Source organism: Balaenoptera physalus (genome assembly GCF_965194825.1).
Source record: "Balaenoptera physalus genome assembly, chromosome: 4".
In the NCBI taxonomy this organism is placed as follows: domain Eukaryota; kingdom Metazoa; phylum Chordata; class Mammalia; order Artiodactyla; family Balaenopteridae; genus Balaenoptera; species Balaenoptera physalus.
In genome coordinates this window covers 144,656,095-144,674,323 of record NC_138891.1, presented here as the reverse complement: position 1 = coordinate 144,674,323, position 18,229 = coordinate 144,656,095, and the positions used below count along the sequence as shown (strand labels likewise).

General features: G+C 47.0%; 1 protein-coding gene across 5 annotated transcripts in view; it reads right to left on the bottom strand.

The window, feature by feature from the left end:
- The window catches only part of AGPAT3 (1-acylglycerol-3-phosphate O-acyltransferase 3), a 98,870-nt gene that overhangs the window by 70,543 nt on the left and 10,098 nt on the right, over nucleotides 1–18,229 (bottom strand). For 4 of the 5 annotated variants that reach the window (XM_082459892.1, XM_082459888.1, XM_082459889.1 and 1 more), the window contains one exon: nucleotides 1,756–1,821. The exons of the other annotated variant lie outside the window; for it this stretch is intronic. The gene's annotated coding sequence lies outside the window, so the exon portion shown is untranslated. The remainder of the gene's footprint in view (nucleotides 1–1,755; nucleotides 1,822–18,229) is intronic. 5 annotated transcript variants of the gene reach the window in all.

Below are 18,229 nucleotides of genomic sequence, written 5' to 3'. Positions count from 1 at the left end.
CAGGGCCCCCGGTCACTCTCCTCCAGAAACAAACCAGTGTTGAGGACACATGCCTGCCACGTACGATGCAACGTGCTTCACACATCAAAAGGCTCTTGGTGCCACCCACAGCCCCCGCGGCCATCGCAGGCCACATCTTGGGCAGTGGCAGTTACGAGGGAGAGAATCCTTTTAGCCCCAAGTATAGTTCACCCATTGCCAGATGATAATCAAAAGGAAGGGAATACATGGAGAGCTCAACTTTAGGATACAATGTAGTTTGATTTTCTTTTGCACAGAACAGAAGCTTGCAACAATTTAACAGCTAAAACCACAAGCTGTGTACTCAATCAATAATGAGCAAAAAAAGCAAATAAACTTTTGTTGATTCAGAATGTTGGAGGTGAGGTGCTCAGAGAACGCAGTAGCTGAGAGCTGCCATGTACCTCATATTTATATTTCCAGTTATCCAGTGAGCACTCACAATAAACTACTTAATTATAAAGCGACACTAAACAAAGTAATTTTAACTGCAGCGCTCCACTCATATATTTAAGCACCATTACTTTCAATAAGCCATGACTATAAATATAAAAAGTATGCGACTGACACCGGCTCGCATTCATGCTATTCACATCCCCAGCGCCTGTTCTTAACCGGCTAGGCTAGTCGCTATCAGCACGCCGTGTAACTATTACACACGAGGGGAAACTGCCTGCCCACCGGGAGCTGGGATCCCGCAGTGAAACTTGTAAACTTCCAAACATAATGGCTGCACTCGCTCTCTGCAGAAAGCACTTTAAGTGACAGATGTCTCCTGGGTCCAAAGAAGAAATGGCAGGGGGAGGAGGCCTTCTGGTCGAGGCTGGATTAATACAAAAGGAACCTGTCACTCAGTCACCTAACGCAGCAGATCCCCGAGAACGCGTCTGCGCGCAGAAGGTGAGGTCAGCGTGGAGCCTGAAAGGCAGGTCCTGGACGGCCCGAAGCCAGGACACGGGAGCACAGGAGAGGGCCGGGTCACTGGCAGTCACTCTGCGGCCAGGTTCTGTCCTCAGCCCCGGAGGAACCAAGGCCACCTGACCAGTGTTCTCGGCCACAGCTGCCGATTACCACTGGGCTTCCCGGAGGATCTACCTACAGGAGCAGAACATCCTGACGGCAAACATGCTCCCCGACCTCCGGGTCACACTCCAGCCCTGGACGACTCAGCTGGACAGCTACGGCCATCTCCAAAAGACCCACGGACTTGCAGGTCTGCTAACAAAAGCGGGGTCCAGCTCTGCTGGGGGGACGCCCATTCTTCACTTCCCGAGATGCCCTCCACCCAGCAGCAGTTTTAGCTTGGCCCCTTCACTCATCCCTCCAGGAACAAACAGAAGGGGAACCGTGTTACCTGGACTTTTTCATCTGTATTCAGATTATAATAAATATCCTTTGGCTGTAAGAAAACTTTAAAGTGTATACCCCTTTAAGAAAATCCAACAATGTGTTAAGGCGCGGCTGTGCCCTGCTCGGTCCCTTCAATGTCACTGAAGCTGGATCAGCGAGCCTGGCTCTCAAGGCGATAGACTTCTGTGTCTGCCGACAGAGCCAGGTCCAGACCGCTGGGGCAGAACCCACTCCCGGGCTGCTCCAGGGAACAGGAATAAACACACATGTGCACACACACACACACACGCATGCACACACACGCATGCACATAAACACACACGCACGCACACACGCACACACACACGCGGCTCAAGCATCAGGTGCCTCCCTCTCTTGACTCACCGCGGCCCAGGGTCAGCAGGGTCAGCGGGGTCAGCAATCGTCCTCAGAGGTTTCCAACTTGAAGGCCTGAGAGTTAAAGACAAACACAAATGTACTTAGGCAGGACTGGAAAAACACTCAGTGAATAAACTACGTGCAGTTACTTTAAAATCAAAAAGACTGCACATCAGGCAAGCAGACAGTTATGAATGAACTTGATTCAGGTCCCGATGACCTGAACGGTCCACTAACTTAAGCAAACACCAGGGACACAGCCTATCAGGCCTTTCCAAGTGCTGTTACTTCCCCCCGCCTGATAAGGAGGCCCAACAGATGGCCCATAAATGAACAAACCGGAGAGACGCAGGGACCACACCCCAGGACGGACCGGGAAGCAATTCCAACCTCCCCTGCAGGCTCACAGGAACAGCTGAAGGTAGGCCACCTCCTGACGGACGGACAAGGAGAACAGCCTCCAGGCCTCCCGGCCCCTCTGGGCGCTGAGGCTCCCATTCCCAGGACGGCAACCGCGCCGACCTCGCCTGCACTCTCCTCCCTCCCAAACCCACTAACCCTGCAGGAGGGACTCCCGCCAGGCCAGCCCAGCCTGCCACTGATAAAGCCAAACCCAGGCCTACCAGCTAATTTTAGTCCTTGTTTTTGTTTGTTTGTTTTGAACTGTGGTAAAATACACATAAAAATCACCATTTAAACCATTTTCCAGTGTTCAGTTCAGTGGGGTTAAGTCCATTCACACTGTTGTGCGGCCATCACCACCGTCCATCCACAGAACTTTCCATCTTCCCAAACTGAAACTCTGTGCCCATGAAACACTCCCTCCCATCCCCTCCCCAGGCCCTGGCCCCCACCGTCCTGCTGTCTGTCCTTATGAACTTGATGACCCTAAGGACCTCATATAAATGGAATCACACAGTATTTGTCCTTTTGAGTCTGGTTTATTTCACTGAACATAATGTCCTCAAGGTTCATTCATGTCGTAGCATGTGTCATAATTTTGCTTTTAAGGCTGAATAATATTACATTGTATGCAAATACAACATTTTTTTCTTCTATAAACCTAATAGCTTTAGCTTTCGTATTTAGGTCTGGGCGACCAGACCATCTTGAGTTAACTTTTTAATATGGGATGAAGTCGGGCGAAGGTTCACCGTTTTTGCATATAGCTGTCCAATAGTCCTGGCACCAGCTGTGGAAAATACTATCACTTCCCCATTGAATTACGTTGAAACTTTTGTTGGAAATCAATTTACTATAAATGTGTGGGTTAGTTTCTGGAATCTACTCCGTTCCAATGATCTGCATGTATACCTTTTTGCTGTTCCACAATGTCTAGATTACCATAGAAGTAGAGGAAGTCTTAAAGCCAGGCACTCTTTTCTTTGCCTCTTCAAATTTATTGGAGCTCTCCTAGGTCCTTAGATTTCCAATGTAAATTTTAGAATAAGCTTGTAAATTTCTACAAAAAGCCTTGCCAGGATTTTGATTGTGATTGCACTGAATCTATATAACAGTTTTGGTAGAATTGACATTTTAGTAACATTGGGTCCTGTGGTCCATTAACATAGTATAGCTCCCCATTTATTTAGGTCTGCTTTAATTTCTCTTGGCACTATTTTGTTATATTTATCCCTAAGAATTTCATATTTTTGATGCTACTGTAAATGTTGTTTTGTTACAGCTTTTAACTATTCAGTGCTAGTATGTAGAAATAAAATTAATTTTGTTATAATGACCTTGTGTCCTGTAAATTCACCGGACTCACCTACTGGTTCTAGTAACTTTGTGAATTTCCTAGGATTTTCCACATAGGCCATCATGCCATCTGTGAATAAAGATATTTTTACTTCTTTTTTCCCCTTCTGTATGTCTTTTCTTTCTTTTTCTTGCCTTATTCTTCTAGCATAATGTTGAATGAGAGTGGTGAATAAGAGCAGATGTCCTTGCCTTGCTCCCAATATAGAAGGAAAGCTTCAGTCTTTCACCATTATGTAGGATGTTAGCTGTAGGTTTTTCATAGATGCCCTTTATTAGACTGAGGCCATCTACTTCTAGTTTGCTGAGAGATTTTTTTTTTTTACCACAAATGAGTATTAAATCCTTTTTTTTTTTTTTTTGCACAACTGAGATAGTCATATGGTTTTCTTTTTTGTCTGTTAATAAAGTGAATTATAATGACTGATTTTGAATGTTAAACCAACTTTGCATTCCTGGGATAAATCCCACTTGGTTATGGTGCAGTAGACTTTTTACATATTGCTGGGTTTGATTTGCTAAAATTTTCTAATTCAGGCAGGATTTTGTTCATGATGGATATTGGCCCATAGCCTGTGTGGTTTCGGTACCAGGGTGATGCTGGCCTCATAAAATGAGCTAAGAAGTGTTCCCTCCTCCTCTAATTACTGGAGGACTTTGTGTAGAATTGGTACTATATCTTCCTTAAATGTTTGATAGAATTCATCAACGATGTCATCTGGGCCAAGAGTTTTCTTTGTTAGAAGGTTTTTATATGCAAATTGAATTTTTTTATAGATTCAGGGTTATTTGGGTTATCTATTTTGACTTGAATACGTTTTAGTGATTTCTTTTGCTCCAGGAATGTGTCCCTTTCATCTGTGTTGTCACATCTCCTGGCATGGAGCATTGCAGAATATTCCCTTAGGATCTCTAGTGACTCTTCCCCTCTCAGTTCTGATTTTGGTAGTTTTTCTTCTCTCTTTTTTTTCTGATCAGTCTAATTAGGAGTTTACCAATTTTAATGATTCTTTCAAAGAACCAACTTTCGGTTTCATTGATATTTTTCTACCGTTTGTTTTCTATCTCATCGATTTTTGCTCTTTGTTATTTCTTTCCTTTGTTTACTTTTTCTTAAGGTTGAACCTTAAGTCATTGATTTGAGAACTGTTTTACGTTCTAATACGATCATTTAATGCTATAGATGCCTAAGCACTATTTTACCTGCATTCCACAACTTCTGATACCTTATGTTTTAACTTTCACTCAGTTCATAATGTTATCAAACTTCCCTTGTGACTTTTTCTTTGACCATGGGCTATTTAAAAGTGTCTTTATTGAGTTTTCAAATATTTGAGGATTTTTCCAGATATCTTTCAATCACTGACTTCTACTTTAATTCTCTGTTGATCACAGAAAATACTTCCTATGGTTTCAGTCCTTTTTCAATTACTGAGAGTTTTTTCATGGGCCAGAAGTTGGTCTACCTTGCTGAAAGCTCCATGTGTACTTGCAAAGAATATGTGTCCTGCTGTGTTGGACGGGTGTTCTATCAACACCAGTCAAGTCAAACTGATTGATGGTGTTGTTCAAGTCTTCTCTGTCTTTACTGATTTTCTGTCTATTTGTTCTGTCAGTTATTGAAAGAGGGCGTGTTGAAATCTCCAACTGTAATTGTGGATTTGTCTAATTCTCCTTTCAGTTCTATCAGTTTCTGCAGTATGTATTTTGAAGCTCTTGTTAAGTGCACATATATTCAATATATTATGTTCACTTGATGAACTGACCCCTTTTATCACTATGAGGAGACATTCTCTTCCCTGGCAATATTTCTTGTCCTGAAATAGAACTTGTCTGATATTAATATATCCACTTGGGCTATCTTGCGATTCACGTTGGCATGGTATCTATCTTTCTAACCCTTTACTTTTAACCTATCTCTGTCTTCATATTTAATGTGGAAAGCACTTTTACCTAATCTTTTCTATCTGCTCTGACACTCTGACAAAATGCCTTTTATTTGGAGTTTTCAGGCCGTCCATATTTGATGTGATTATTGATATGGTTGGGATTAAATCTATTATCGTTCTATCTGTCCTATCTGGATTTGTTTGTTTCATTTTCTCCTTTTTTCTATCTTCTTCTGGATTAGGGATTTTTTTAAGATTCCATTTTATTTCCATTATTAGTTTATTAGCTATACCTCTTTGTTGTTTTTTTAACGGTTGCCCTAGAATTTACAATGTATATCTTTAGTATATCACTGTCTACTTTCCAATAATATTATAATACTTCACATGTATTTTAAGAACTTTACTAGTTTCCATTTCCCCACTTCTAGATTTTCGGCTATATTACTGCCATACCTCTTACTTCTACTTATAAACTCTATAAAACATTGTTAGTACTTTTACTTTAAACAGTAAATTATCTTTTAAAGGACTTTTTTAAATGAGAGGACAAAACTCTTTTACATTTTCCTGCATTTCTGCTACTCTTTATTCCTTCAGATCCAAATTCCTGTCTGGTGTCACTTTCCTTGTCCCCAGAGGACTTCCTCTATATTTTCTGGAGTTCAAGTCAGCTGGTGATAAATTATTTTCAGCTTTTAAATGTCTAAAAAAGTCTTTATTTGGCTTTCACTTTGGAAAGAGACTCTGTTAGCTACGGGATTGTAGGCTGAAGCTTTTTTTCTTTCTGTATCTTGAAGATGCCCTTCCATCCTCTTCTGAATTGCACCACTTCTGACAAGAAGTCCACTGTGACTTCATCTCTGTTTCCTCTGTACAGTGTAGGTTTTTGCCTCTGGCTGCTTTTAAGATCTTCTGCCTTTAAGATTTCCAGAAATTTGATTCTGATGTACATGGGTGTAGTTCTCTTCATGTTTCTTCTGCCTGGGATTTACTGATCTTCTTGAAAATCAGTTTTCATCAAATTTGCAAAATTTTAGCCATTATTTTTTTCAAATATTTTCCGTCACACACACCTCTTTTCTGGAATTCAATTTCATGTTTGTTATCCCTCTTTATACGGTTCCACTGATGCTGCAGCTTTTTTCCCCTGTCCTTTTCCTGTGTTTCATTTCAGAAAGTTTCTAGTGATATGTCTTCAAGAATACTGAAGATAAATATTGGGTCTGAGTGTCTGACCCACTATAAACCCCACCCAGTGCGTTTTCCTCTCTAGAAGATTTGGGTCTTTTTTATATCTTCTATTTTCTCCTCATTCTGTGCATATTTTCTCTGTGTCACTGGACACATGGGACATATTTATAACAGACATTTTTAGCATCCTTCTATGCTAATTCTACCATCTGGATAGTTGTGGATCCACCTTGATCTGTTTCCAGTTGATTTTTCTTGACTTCTGGGTTATGTTTTCCCACCTGTTTGCATGACAAGTAATTTTTGCTTGGTTCCTGGACACTGTGAACATGGCGTGTCGGGGGGTGAGCCTGTCGTGGTCCCTCAAATATTGCCAGGCTTTGTTTGGGAGTATCATTAACTTTCTCAGAGTTGTTTGACCTTCTCAAGCTTTGTTTCTGTGGATCCTGAGCAGGCTTGCATCTGGGGGGGAGGCGATGGCCTCTGAGGTCCCTACCCGACACCCTCTGAGCTGTGAGGTCTTTCCTCCTGGCTGGTGAGAACACAACTTCATTCACAGCCCGTGTGAACTGAGGGAACAGTTCTATCTACTCCTTTCCAGGCTCCCCCGACCTTGGTGGCATCCCACACACGTGCGCAGATCACCACAGTCTAAGAACGAGTCGGGAGGTACCGTTCTCAGCTCTCTAGAGCTCCTGAGTCATGCAATCCTATCCCCTCCGGTATCCCCACAAATTCCAGCCTTCACGGAGTCCCTGAACGCCAGCCTCTGTCTCCACCTGCCCTCCCTGTGCTCAGCTGGCCGCTGCAGGTGATAAGCTGGGAGAGGGGTGCCCCACTCACACCCTCTCGTGGGGTCACCGTCCGGTGCTCCTGCTGGGCATGTTTGAAGTCGGTAGCCTCACACACTTTTGTTTGTTTTCCTTTGTTTAAGGTGGGATGTGCGTTCTGGTCCCTTTCATCCCATCACGGCTAGATGTGGATGTTGGGATCTTGCATTTTCATTCCATTTCTCACTCATCCATAGTGGGCAGCGCTAGCGGACGTGACCGCTGCACCTTAGCTGAGAAGTGCTGATCAGCACATCAGAGGCAGAGGCTGCAGCTGCACAGAATGGAGATGCCTGCAACGTCTGGAGAGACGACCAGAGACTCTCCTGCACGCGGGTGGATAGAGGGGGGTCCGGGGGGGGGGGCAACAGCACGAGGCAGGAGGGCGCAGCTCAGAACCAGCGGCAGGTGGCAGGGCCTTCCCCATTGTTGCCCCTTCCTGAGACGTTCCGTACGGCCTGGCACGCAGGCACCGACCGCTCAGCCTTGTCAGAACTCTTTCTACATTCCGGTACCAGCCCCTTGTCAGATGTGTGATTTGCAAATATTTTCTCCCATCCTGTGGGTTGTCTTTTCACTTTCTTGAAGCACAAAGGCTTTTAATTTTGATCTCAGAAGCCAGAGAAAAAAGGCGGATTACCTGCAAAGGAGAGACAGCCTGACAATGATTTGTTCGCATATGAAGGATGTCAATGGCCAGCACAGGCTGTCATCAGTGTGACGAAAGGACCCGACTGGCAACCCAGAGTCTAGAACCAGCAAATGCATCTCTGAAGGAGCAGGGAAAACTAAACAAAAGTGGGGAAGGCTTGCCACCAGGGGAATCTAACGAAAGGAATTTCTAATGCACGTACACTTCAAGCAGGAAGAAGTGCTCTCAGACGGAAAGTCAAAGATGAGAAAAAAATAAAGAGCAAAGAAAGTGGCAGATATAGCTACAAATCAAAAACAGAAGTAATACTAAGGATACAGCAACAAAGGTTTGTGAGGTTAAAAACATTAAATACACAATAACACATGAGTTGGAAGGGCAAGTTAGGCGTGATCTCAGTCCTCGGATCGCCCCTGAAAAGTAAAGTACTAGTTAATTTGACGTTCGATAAGTAAGAATGTTGTAATTTCTGGGAAAACCATCAAAGGAACAGAAAGAGTCTATAACTTCCTAGTGGTAGTGGTCAAAAGAAAAAAAAAAAAAAAGAAACAAAGAAAAAAGAAAGGATCAATCATCAATTCAAAAAACAGCAAGAAAGGAGAAGGGAAGAAAAAAGAAACAGCACAGATAAAACAGTCAGTAAAATATAAGATGGTAGATTTAAACTCAAATCTATCTGTAATTACATTTAAAGTAAACCAAATAAAGACTCCAGCTTAAAAAAATTTTAATTGTCAGAATTTTTTAAAGAGATGATCAAACTTCAGTTAAAAAAAACACTTTAATTATATGCTGTTTATGAGGCACATCTAAGACATAAAAATACAAAAGGGTTAAAAATAAAAGAATAGAAAGAGTCTACAAGACAAGTACTACCCAAAGGTTCAGCTACATGAATTTCAGACAAAGCAGACTTACAGGCAAAAAACACTAGAAGAGATGGACAGATACTTCATTCATAAAGAAGATACCACAATTTTAAAACTGTGTCATTAATATAACACAGCCCCAAACATATAAAGCAAAAATTAATAGAAATGATGGACTTCCTTGGTGGTGCGGTGGTTAAGAATCCGCCTGCCAATGCAGGGGACACAGGTTTGATCCCTGGTCTGGGATTCCACATGCCGCGGAGCAACTAAGCCCGTGCGCCACCACTACTGAGCCTGCACTCTAGAGCCCGCGAGCCATGACTACTGAAGCCCGTGTGCCTGGAGCCCGTGCTCCACAACAAAGAGAAGCCACCGCAGTGAGAAGCCCGCACGCCGCAACAAAGACCCAACACAGCCGAAAATTAATTAATTAATTAAATTTTAAAAATTCAATTTATAAATTGATAGAAATGCAAGAATTAATAGGCAAATACACAGTGATAACTAGAGAGTCTGACGGACCTCTCTCTGTATTTGATAAAATAGATAGATACAAGAAATCAACGAGGATACAAGACTTGGCGAACATTTTCTGGAAAGGGCCAAATAGTAAATATTTTAGATTTTTTGGGCCAAACGGTCTCTATTGAAACTACTCAACCAAGTCACAGTGCAAAACAGCCATAGACAATACATAAACCAATGGGTGTGGATGTGATCTCATAAGAATTTATTTCTAGAAGCAAGTGGCGAGCCAGATTTGGCCCACGTGCTACAGTTTGCCGAGGCCTAACATAGACAGTTTAAACAGCATGATAACGAACCTAGCAAAACTAACCTCACCAACCGCAGGATACAGTCTGTTCAAAGATGCACAGAGCAGTTCCAAAATTTGACCATATGCTGGGCCATAAAACAAGTCGTAACAAATTTCAAAAGACAGGCATCAGTATCAGAGTATATTCTTAGACCAAAATGTACTGATGCAAAAAAAAAAAAAAAAAAGGCAACAAAAAGATATTTGGAAAAATTCTCATATGCTTAGACATTCAAAACAGTTATTGACAATCAAAAAATAAATCAATTAGATACTAGAAAATCTATTGAATGGAAGAGTAACAAAAATGTGTCATATCACGACTTATAGGCTGTAGCTAAAAGTTCTTAAAGGGATCAAAGGTTATATACTTAAGTGTGTGGTAGAAAATTTCAGAAGGCTGAAAACAAATGACCTAAAACATAAGTTAGAAAAACAGAAAGTGAGTCAAAAGGAAGGAAGGAAATAACTTAGAAAGCAGAAATTAATGAAATATAAAGCATACAGAAAACCACAAAGGTGGTTCTTTGAACGCATCAGTACAAGTGGCAGAGTTTTGGCAAGAGAATCAAGATAAAGAGAGAGATGGCATGGACGACGTCAGGAGCGAGGAGGAGGAGGTATAAGCAAACGCTGTGGAAATTTTTAAGAGGGAATTATGAGCAGCTTTGGAGCAATAAACTTGAAAACAGAGCTAACAGGACAAATTCCTAGGAAGAGCAATTGACCAAAAAGATACAGAAAACCCAAAGAACAGGCTAACTTTAAAAACCTGAAGCAGAAGTCACAAGCCGCCGCCAGGACCCTGGAAACCTAGGCCCTTGCCTGCGCCCCTCACCTGGGGACCACCACCCTCGCAGACGCCCGGCACCCCTGGGCCTGCCCGGCTGGAGCCTGGGCCCTCAGACCCAAAGGACAGCATGACAGCGTCTCCCTCAAATCGCCGTGTGTAAGAAACCAGCCATCACGAGTGGAGAAGACGTTTAACTGAAAGCTGGTTACTCAGGAACCAAGTGTGAGCTTGGAGATCTAATCTCACCGTGGTGGAGACAGAGCAAGCTGTGCACGAACAGGGTGTCGGGACACCCGGGGCTCCCCCTCGGGCCCGAGCCCCACGCCACCTGCGGGGCCAGGGGACACTGTCCAGACCCCAGTCCCACTGCCACGCCCGCCCCCTGGCTGGAGCAAACCCCTGTTCTTCGGTAAGACGAGTGCTTCCATTCCAACAAGGTCTCTGGGGGTGAAGGTTATGCTTCTGAAGGAAACACAGAGCCTCACTGTTAGCTGATTATTAAGGGTAACGGGGGAGAAGCGAGGGCAGAGACAGAGTCAACATGTACAACGAGCCGCCGACGCCGACCCAGGCCAGGCCCGCGCTCCACGTCAACCCTCAGCTGCCCCAGAGCGCAGCCCCGGCCAGGCCCGCCCCTTCCAGCCCGCACGGCCCACGCAGGCCAGCGAGGGGCGGGACGGGCTGCCGGTCGTTCAGACGAGGAGACCATCGCGCTCCACTGAGAAGCCGCCGAACATACGGAAGCACGAGTAGGAGGTACACAAAGACGAGGTTCACGTTCCACATGTTTCCATCGATGAGTTGGTCATGAAAGCTTATATGCTGAGAAAGGTACTACCCCCATCGCCGGCTCACAATCAAATGTTTCACGACACAGACGGGGGAGGGGGGAGGGGAAGAGTGGGGTTGGAGAAGAGGGAGGGGGGAGGGGCCCCCGGGGAGGGGCCCCCAGCCCCCCAGCCCCCCCGAGTCCCCCCAGCCCAGGGACTCTTCTGGGCTGTCAGGGACAGGGTAGCACATGCCTGGTGACAGCGGCGCCCAGCTGGGTCAAGGGTGTCTCAGGAGACAGACACCACGCCCACGGCAGAGAGGAAAGGAAGGTCCCCAGGGCCCCGTGCCCCCCAGGGGCTGTGAGCAGGACCACGGCAGAGCCTCCAGGGCCGGCGGCTGAGAGGCAGGAGAAGCTGCCCCGGGGCTGATGGCCTTGGCCTTCCCAGCGGGGCTACAGGGGCCTCAGGAGCCCGGAGCCACGGCCACCGCGCTCTGGGCGCGTCCCTCCCGGAGACCCTGGGGGCCCTGCGCCCCAGCCCCGCCCAGAATCCCCGCCAGGAGCGGACGAGGAGGAGCCCCGCGCGTCCCGGCTTCTCCTCCGAGCGCCCCGCACAAACTCTCACGACAGAGGCAGGCGCTGCTCCTCCAGCTGTCCAGCCTCCGCGGGGCCCTCGCGGGCCGCGCAGCAAGGACAGAGCGAGGCTGGGCTCGCGCTCCAGCCCCAGGGCCCCGAGGACAGACAAGGGTGGGGCTGGGCCGCGCCGAGGGGCTCTCGGGCCGGCGGGGCCCCCGGACCTTCCCGCTCGCTGTGCAGGGAATGCATTACCGGGGTCGGTGCCTGTTGCTGGTTTTGGGGGGCGGGTCCCCCTGGACTCCTGCTCTCAAGAGTTCACGGCCCGACCCCACTTGGAGCAAACACCACGACCGGGTTGTTGCACATGCTGACCAGTCCAGGAAAGCAGCCACCTCCCCGGGAGACACGCCCGGGGGCGTCCTCTGCCTGTCCCCCTACCACGCCACAGCCGCCAGGGCCGGGGTTCCAACCCGCCCAGGCATTTCCGGACTGGAACACCCATCCTTTTGAAATTCTGGGTGTGGACGATCTATGAAATCCATTTCTACACAGCAAAGAAGATCTTACCAAATAGTCTATTAATAATAATATGAGACACACCTGGTGGTTAGTATTTGCTAGACCCTGTTCTGAGCATTTCACGCGTATTAAGTGCACTTGGCCAGAGGCACAGGGTCCCGCAGGGTAGAGACTTACACACTAGAGAAACCTCCCGTGACTCCTGGGGTGCGGGGCCCAAAGATGAAGGACCCGCCCAGGTCATACAGCTCCACCCTCATGAGGCCACTCAGAACCACAACTAGCACGTCCAGGGGAAACATGACAGGGGCCAAAATGCAATTTTAAATCTCCTAGGGGCTGCATTAAAAAGGAAAAAGAAACAGGCAAACAAGACATGGGAACAACCCAAGTGTCCATCAACAGACGACTGGTTTAAGAATATATATATAGTATTGATATATATATGTATATATTGAAATATACATGCATACACACACACACACACACACACACACACACACACACAATGGAATATTACTCAGCCATAAAAAAGAATGAAATAATGCCATTTGCAGCAACATGGATGGACCTAGAGATTATCATACTAAGTGAAGTAAGTCAGACAGAGAAAGGCAAATATCATATGATACCACTCATATGTGGACTCTAAAATGTGATACAAATGAACTCATATACAAAACAGAATTAGACCCACAGACATAGAAAACAAACTTACGGTTACCAAGGGGAAAGAGGGGGAGAGATAAATTAGGAGTTTGGGATTAACAGATACACACTACTATATATAAAATAGATAACCAACAAGGACCTACTGTATAGCACAGGGGACTATACTCAATATCTTGTAATTACCTATAATGGAAAAGAATCTGAGAAAAAGTATATGTGTGTGTATGTGTGTGTATACATATACATAAAAAATGGAATCACTTTGCTGTACCCCTGAAACTAACACAATATTGTAAATCAACTAGACTTCAATAAAAAAGAGAAATAGGCAAAAATAATTCAATAATACAGTTTATTTAACCCAATATATCCAAAATATTATCATTTTGACGTCTATTCAATCTAAAAGAATCAGTGAGATATTTTACTTTTTTTTTCACACTAAGTCTGTGAACCTGGTGTGCATTCCTCCCTAACAGCACATCTCAATCCAGACCAGCCACGTGTCAGGTGTGGCTCTGTGGCTCGTGGCCTCACAGGTTCAGACACAACATACTTGTTGTTATTTCCCTCTCGTTCCCTTTTCTGCTTACATGTTAAGAATTTTAGAAATTTTTAGTTCCACCAACTCTTTGGCCTCCCATGTATCCGCAATGGTTAATTCCTCCACTGGACGGTAGGTACAGGGGCTTCAGTATTCTATGTGTTTCAGATACTAAAGCATTTCTTAATTTGAAAAAAAGAAACTAACCCATTCCTGGAAGTACAATATAATCAACAAGTTACAAATAACAATTATGACAAAATTATTAAATATTTCCAATTTTCTTTTCCTTCTATAAAATTTGGAAGGAGAAGAAGAAACCGATCCCTCTCTGGAAATAAATACACCGTACCTGACAAAGCACGAACACCTAGCAATTCACTTCCTCTTCAATTCTCTTTTCTTCCTAAAAAAGTCTTATTTACAAGAAGCCTCTCTCTTATTCATGTTCTCTCTCCCTCTCCCCTTCCCTGTCTCTCTCTGTCTCTGTCCTGTCTCTGTGTCTCTCTCCCCGTCCCCCCATCACCCAGTTTGGAAGGGTCAACCCTGTAATCACAGCCCGAGCCTGGAACAAATCTCTCTCGTTGAGCACGGCTAACACACTGCTACTTGTCACACGTGTCAAGTTAGACACGATGCCCGATAAAGCTCACCTGAAACGTCCAGGCCACCACCGCCTGCTCCCTGCACGTCAGCGCACTGGGGTCGGGTTCCTCCCTCTACCTATGTGCTTATTTTGGGTTTTGGTGGATGTATGTGAGTGTGAGTAAAAAGAGTAAATGGCAAAAGTCATTGCTTTAAATACAACTGTGCTACCATCCATGTGATTGCACATTTTGACGTTTATTTTCAAAGGGCCACAGGTGCGTATGTCACACACACACACACACACACGGCAAGAAAACTGCTGAGAAAAGGAGCTTATCCACTCTGAGCCCATCAGAGTCCCTGCGGACAAAGCGGGACAGGCTCCTTTAGGCCCACTCCACCAAAGGCCTGAAACTGAACTCGCAGCATTAAACAATCAGGACTCCATGCCAAGTCCCGGCTTGATTTTCTCCCAGTGATTCACAAACACAGCCTCGCACCCCCGAGGAGCAACCTCAGAGCCACACAGGGACAGACGGACGAGGTGCCCTGCCCGCTCCCGCCACACAGAGGGCAGGTGGCCCCTGAGGCCCGGCGGCCAGCATCCCTGCTGCCCTCAGGATGCTTTAGAGGAAAGAGAAGCTCCTCTCGGGTGTACTGAGCCATGAAGGGATTCAGCACCGAGGGACACGTCAGGTTAGCACAGAAAGCCAGCACTTCTGCGATGTTAGACAAGCGCTTGGTCTGGGCGCGGGCTGGAGGACAGCGGCCTCTCCCGTGTTCCAGAAACGCGCCGGACACAGCAGGACGCAGCCTAAGGCCTCCGCCACAGGCTTCTGCAAAAACGGAGAGCAACGCAGACGGACAAAACCCACCATTCTCCTGCTCTGCACCTGAGGGGCACCAGACGAGAGGCAGTTGGGACCCTTGTCAGCTGCCTAAGGACACGGTGGCCGTTTTGGGAACGAGCCTGTGCAGAGCCCAGCCATGTCCATCTCTGCCCTCCCTGCGGCGCTCACGGCCTCGGGTCGCTTGTCCACGTGCTGTTGTCCCCGGGCAGCCCTGCCGGGACGTGCCACTCACCGCCACGCGTGGCATCGCTGCTCCGACACGCGTGCGGCGCCTCATGTGTGACACCGCTCTGCACAGTACCTTCACACGTGATGCTTTCTAACCCTCACCAGCCCCTGGGGGAGCGATGAGCCGAGGGCCACCACCGAGAGGCATGAAGTCACCTCCCGGGAGCCACTCGAGCCCGCGGCCCATCCCGCAGCTCCCACGGGGGAAGGCCAGCCACCTGCCACGTATTTGCACTGCGGGCCTTAACACACAGGGGACAGCGTCGGTTATGCTGCTGCCTACTGCCGCAGTGCACGGTGAAACGCAGGGACAACGCCCTAGCAGGCTGGATTTCAAAACTGCAAAACAAAGTGGAAATGAGAAAACTATTAGGCACCTAGAATGGTGTTATTCTTTCCAGTATTACTGGTGTGAGTGGAAACAGGCGTGGTCTCTTCGGGGCTAAGTCGGCCACAGGGCTCGGAAGTGTCTGGCCGTGAGGAGCCTGGCTCAGCGATCGCCGGGAGGACTTGCCCTCAGGAAGCCGACCAGGGAAGAGCCGTGCGGGCTGCCCGCCGGACTCCCGACAGGGAGACAGAAACAGCTTCGGTGCCGCCAGCACGGCTGGCTGCAGGCGTCGCTGTCCACACAACGGAGTCAAGCACGGCCCTCGCGGTCTTTACCCAGGGACAGGGGCAGATGGCAAAGGTCAGCAGTGCGACGTGAACCAAGGAAAGTGGGCCGCAAAGACAGCCTGTACGACGTGGTCCACGTGTGGGTATATGTGAGCATACGTGTGCGCACGTGTGAGCACATGTGTGCGTGCGTGTGCATTCCGACTCACACTCGGGATGGGGAAGGCCTCCTGGTGAAGTGAGAGGTCCAAGGTGCAGCGCGCCTCGGGGGAGAAGCCGGGACCAGGTTGGGGGACGTCGAGGACCAGGAAGGGGAGGAGGCATCGGTGGGGCGTCACCACGGGGGCTGGAGCCAGGGAGTGATGGCGACAGTACTGGGGCTACTGAAACAGAACCTCGATGTGCCCTAGGGAAGGAATCTGACAGAAGCAGAACTGGAGGCTGGGGGCCTTTGGGGGCACCGGAGCAGCCCGTTTGTGGCCTGTCTCGGGGGGAATCAGTGCGGTTCCACGAGGGACAGTGGGGGTTTGGGGGGGAGACACGGAGGAAGGGGTCACGGCGGGGCAGGGGCCTCGCTTGGACACCAGCGCGGTGACCTCACCGCAGGAGACGGGGAGAGGGTAGGGGTGGTTCACAGCTGCGGATGGACAGGGGAGGCCTGCTGAGATCGGGCGCCTGGGCTGAGGACACACAGCCTGCGGGGGAACCTGTGGGTCTGGGGTTTAGGGCTCGGAGCTGAGAGGAGAGCGAGCTGGGGTCACGGCCTCGCAGGTAATTAAAACAACAAGGAGGGACGGGAGGCCACTGGCAGACACGACCTCAGGCAGAGCCCCCCAGATAACACCATCCCAGATGCTTAATAGTCGTTCCCTTCACATTTAGTTTCCTTTTTTAAAATATTTATTTATTTATTTATTTTATTTTGGCTGCACCGGGTCTTAGTTGTGGCCCGTGGGATCTTCACTGCGGCACGCGGGATCTTTAGTTGCTGCGTGCAGACTCCTTGGTTGCGGCCTCCATGTGGGGATCAGTTCCCCAACCAGGGATCGAACCCGGGCCCCCTGCACTGGGAACGCAGAGTTTTACCCACTGGACCACCAGGGAAGTCCCGACATTTATTTTCCAGTTTTGAAATTGGACATGCTAAAATGTATTAACCATCTTAAAAAATCATGCCCTTTCACTTTTACTGGCATATACTGCACACTGCACATGTATGGTAGTTTCCCAGCTACCAAAAACGTCATTTGAAGAAAACTGTTTGGATGGTGCCTTAGTCTCTAGTTGTAAAAAAGCAGACACCACCTCAGTTGTACGGATGACAGAGAAGTTGATGGGAAGTTAAGTTCATTGAAGACAAAATCTGAGACAGGCTTTGCAGTTGTGTCCCAAACTGGTTAAAGCATTTGATAAAGATGTGCACTGGGAGGGAGGGGCCCCCGGCTTTAAGCTCCCCGGACACCACAATTGTCTTCCACCAGGCAGTTGTACGCCAGGATAAAATTTACCCCAAGTTAGCTTAGTCACTTAGGTATACTCGAACCTACGGCATTCCTTAACTTTCATTATTGTTTATTCATCAGGATTTGTATCGATTCACCTTAGCAATCTCTTCAAGCTCAGAGTTTTGTTTTGGGATCATTTTCCTTCTTTGTCAATGATGTCTTCAGAAGTTCCCTTTTATGAGTCCAGAAACTTAACCTATAATGGTTCCAGATCAGTCCCACTCCTGGGCTCCTGGCAGAAGCAGGCAGCACTCCTGAAGGCAGAACCTGTCCAGGGAGATGTGCTCCAGGGAATCTGCAGACAAAGTCCTCCTGAATACAAGATCACAGTCCAAGTGACAAGGCACACGAGAAACTAGCTTCAGGGAGTGAGAGGCAGCATGACAAACGGTGGAATTCAACCCCCAAGACGTTTAGACTTCGGTATTACTTGGAGCGCTATTATTACTTTGGCATTATTCTTTGCAGCATATAGAATAATATGCTTAGAGATAAAAAAGGAAATTGAAATATGTGCAAAGAAAATAACACCAAGCAAGAGAAGAGGCGGGTTTGGAAAGAACCACAGAGAACGTTTGAGAATGAAAACTATAATCACCGAAATGAACAGTTTAATGAGCAGGTTAAGCAGCAGATTAGACAGAGATGAAGAAGGAGCTGGAAAACTGGAAAGGAAAGCTGAGGAAATCACCCAGAATGTGGCAAAAAAAAAAAAAAAAAGACTAAAAGACAGACAGGAACAAGAGTTGAAGAGGCCTGGAAGATGGTGTGAGAAAGGCAAGCATGAGGTAGAAGCAAAATTCAACAA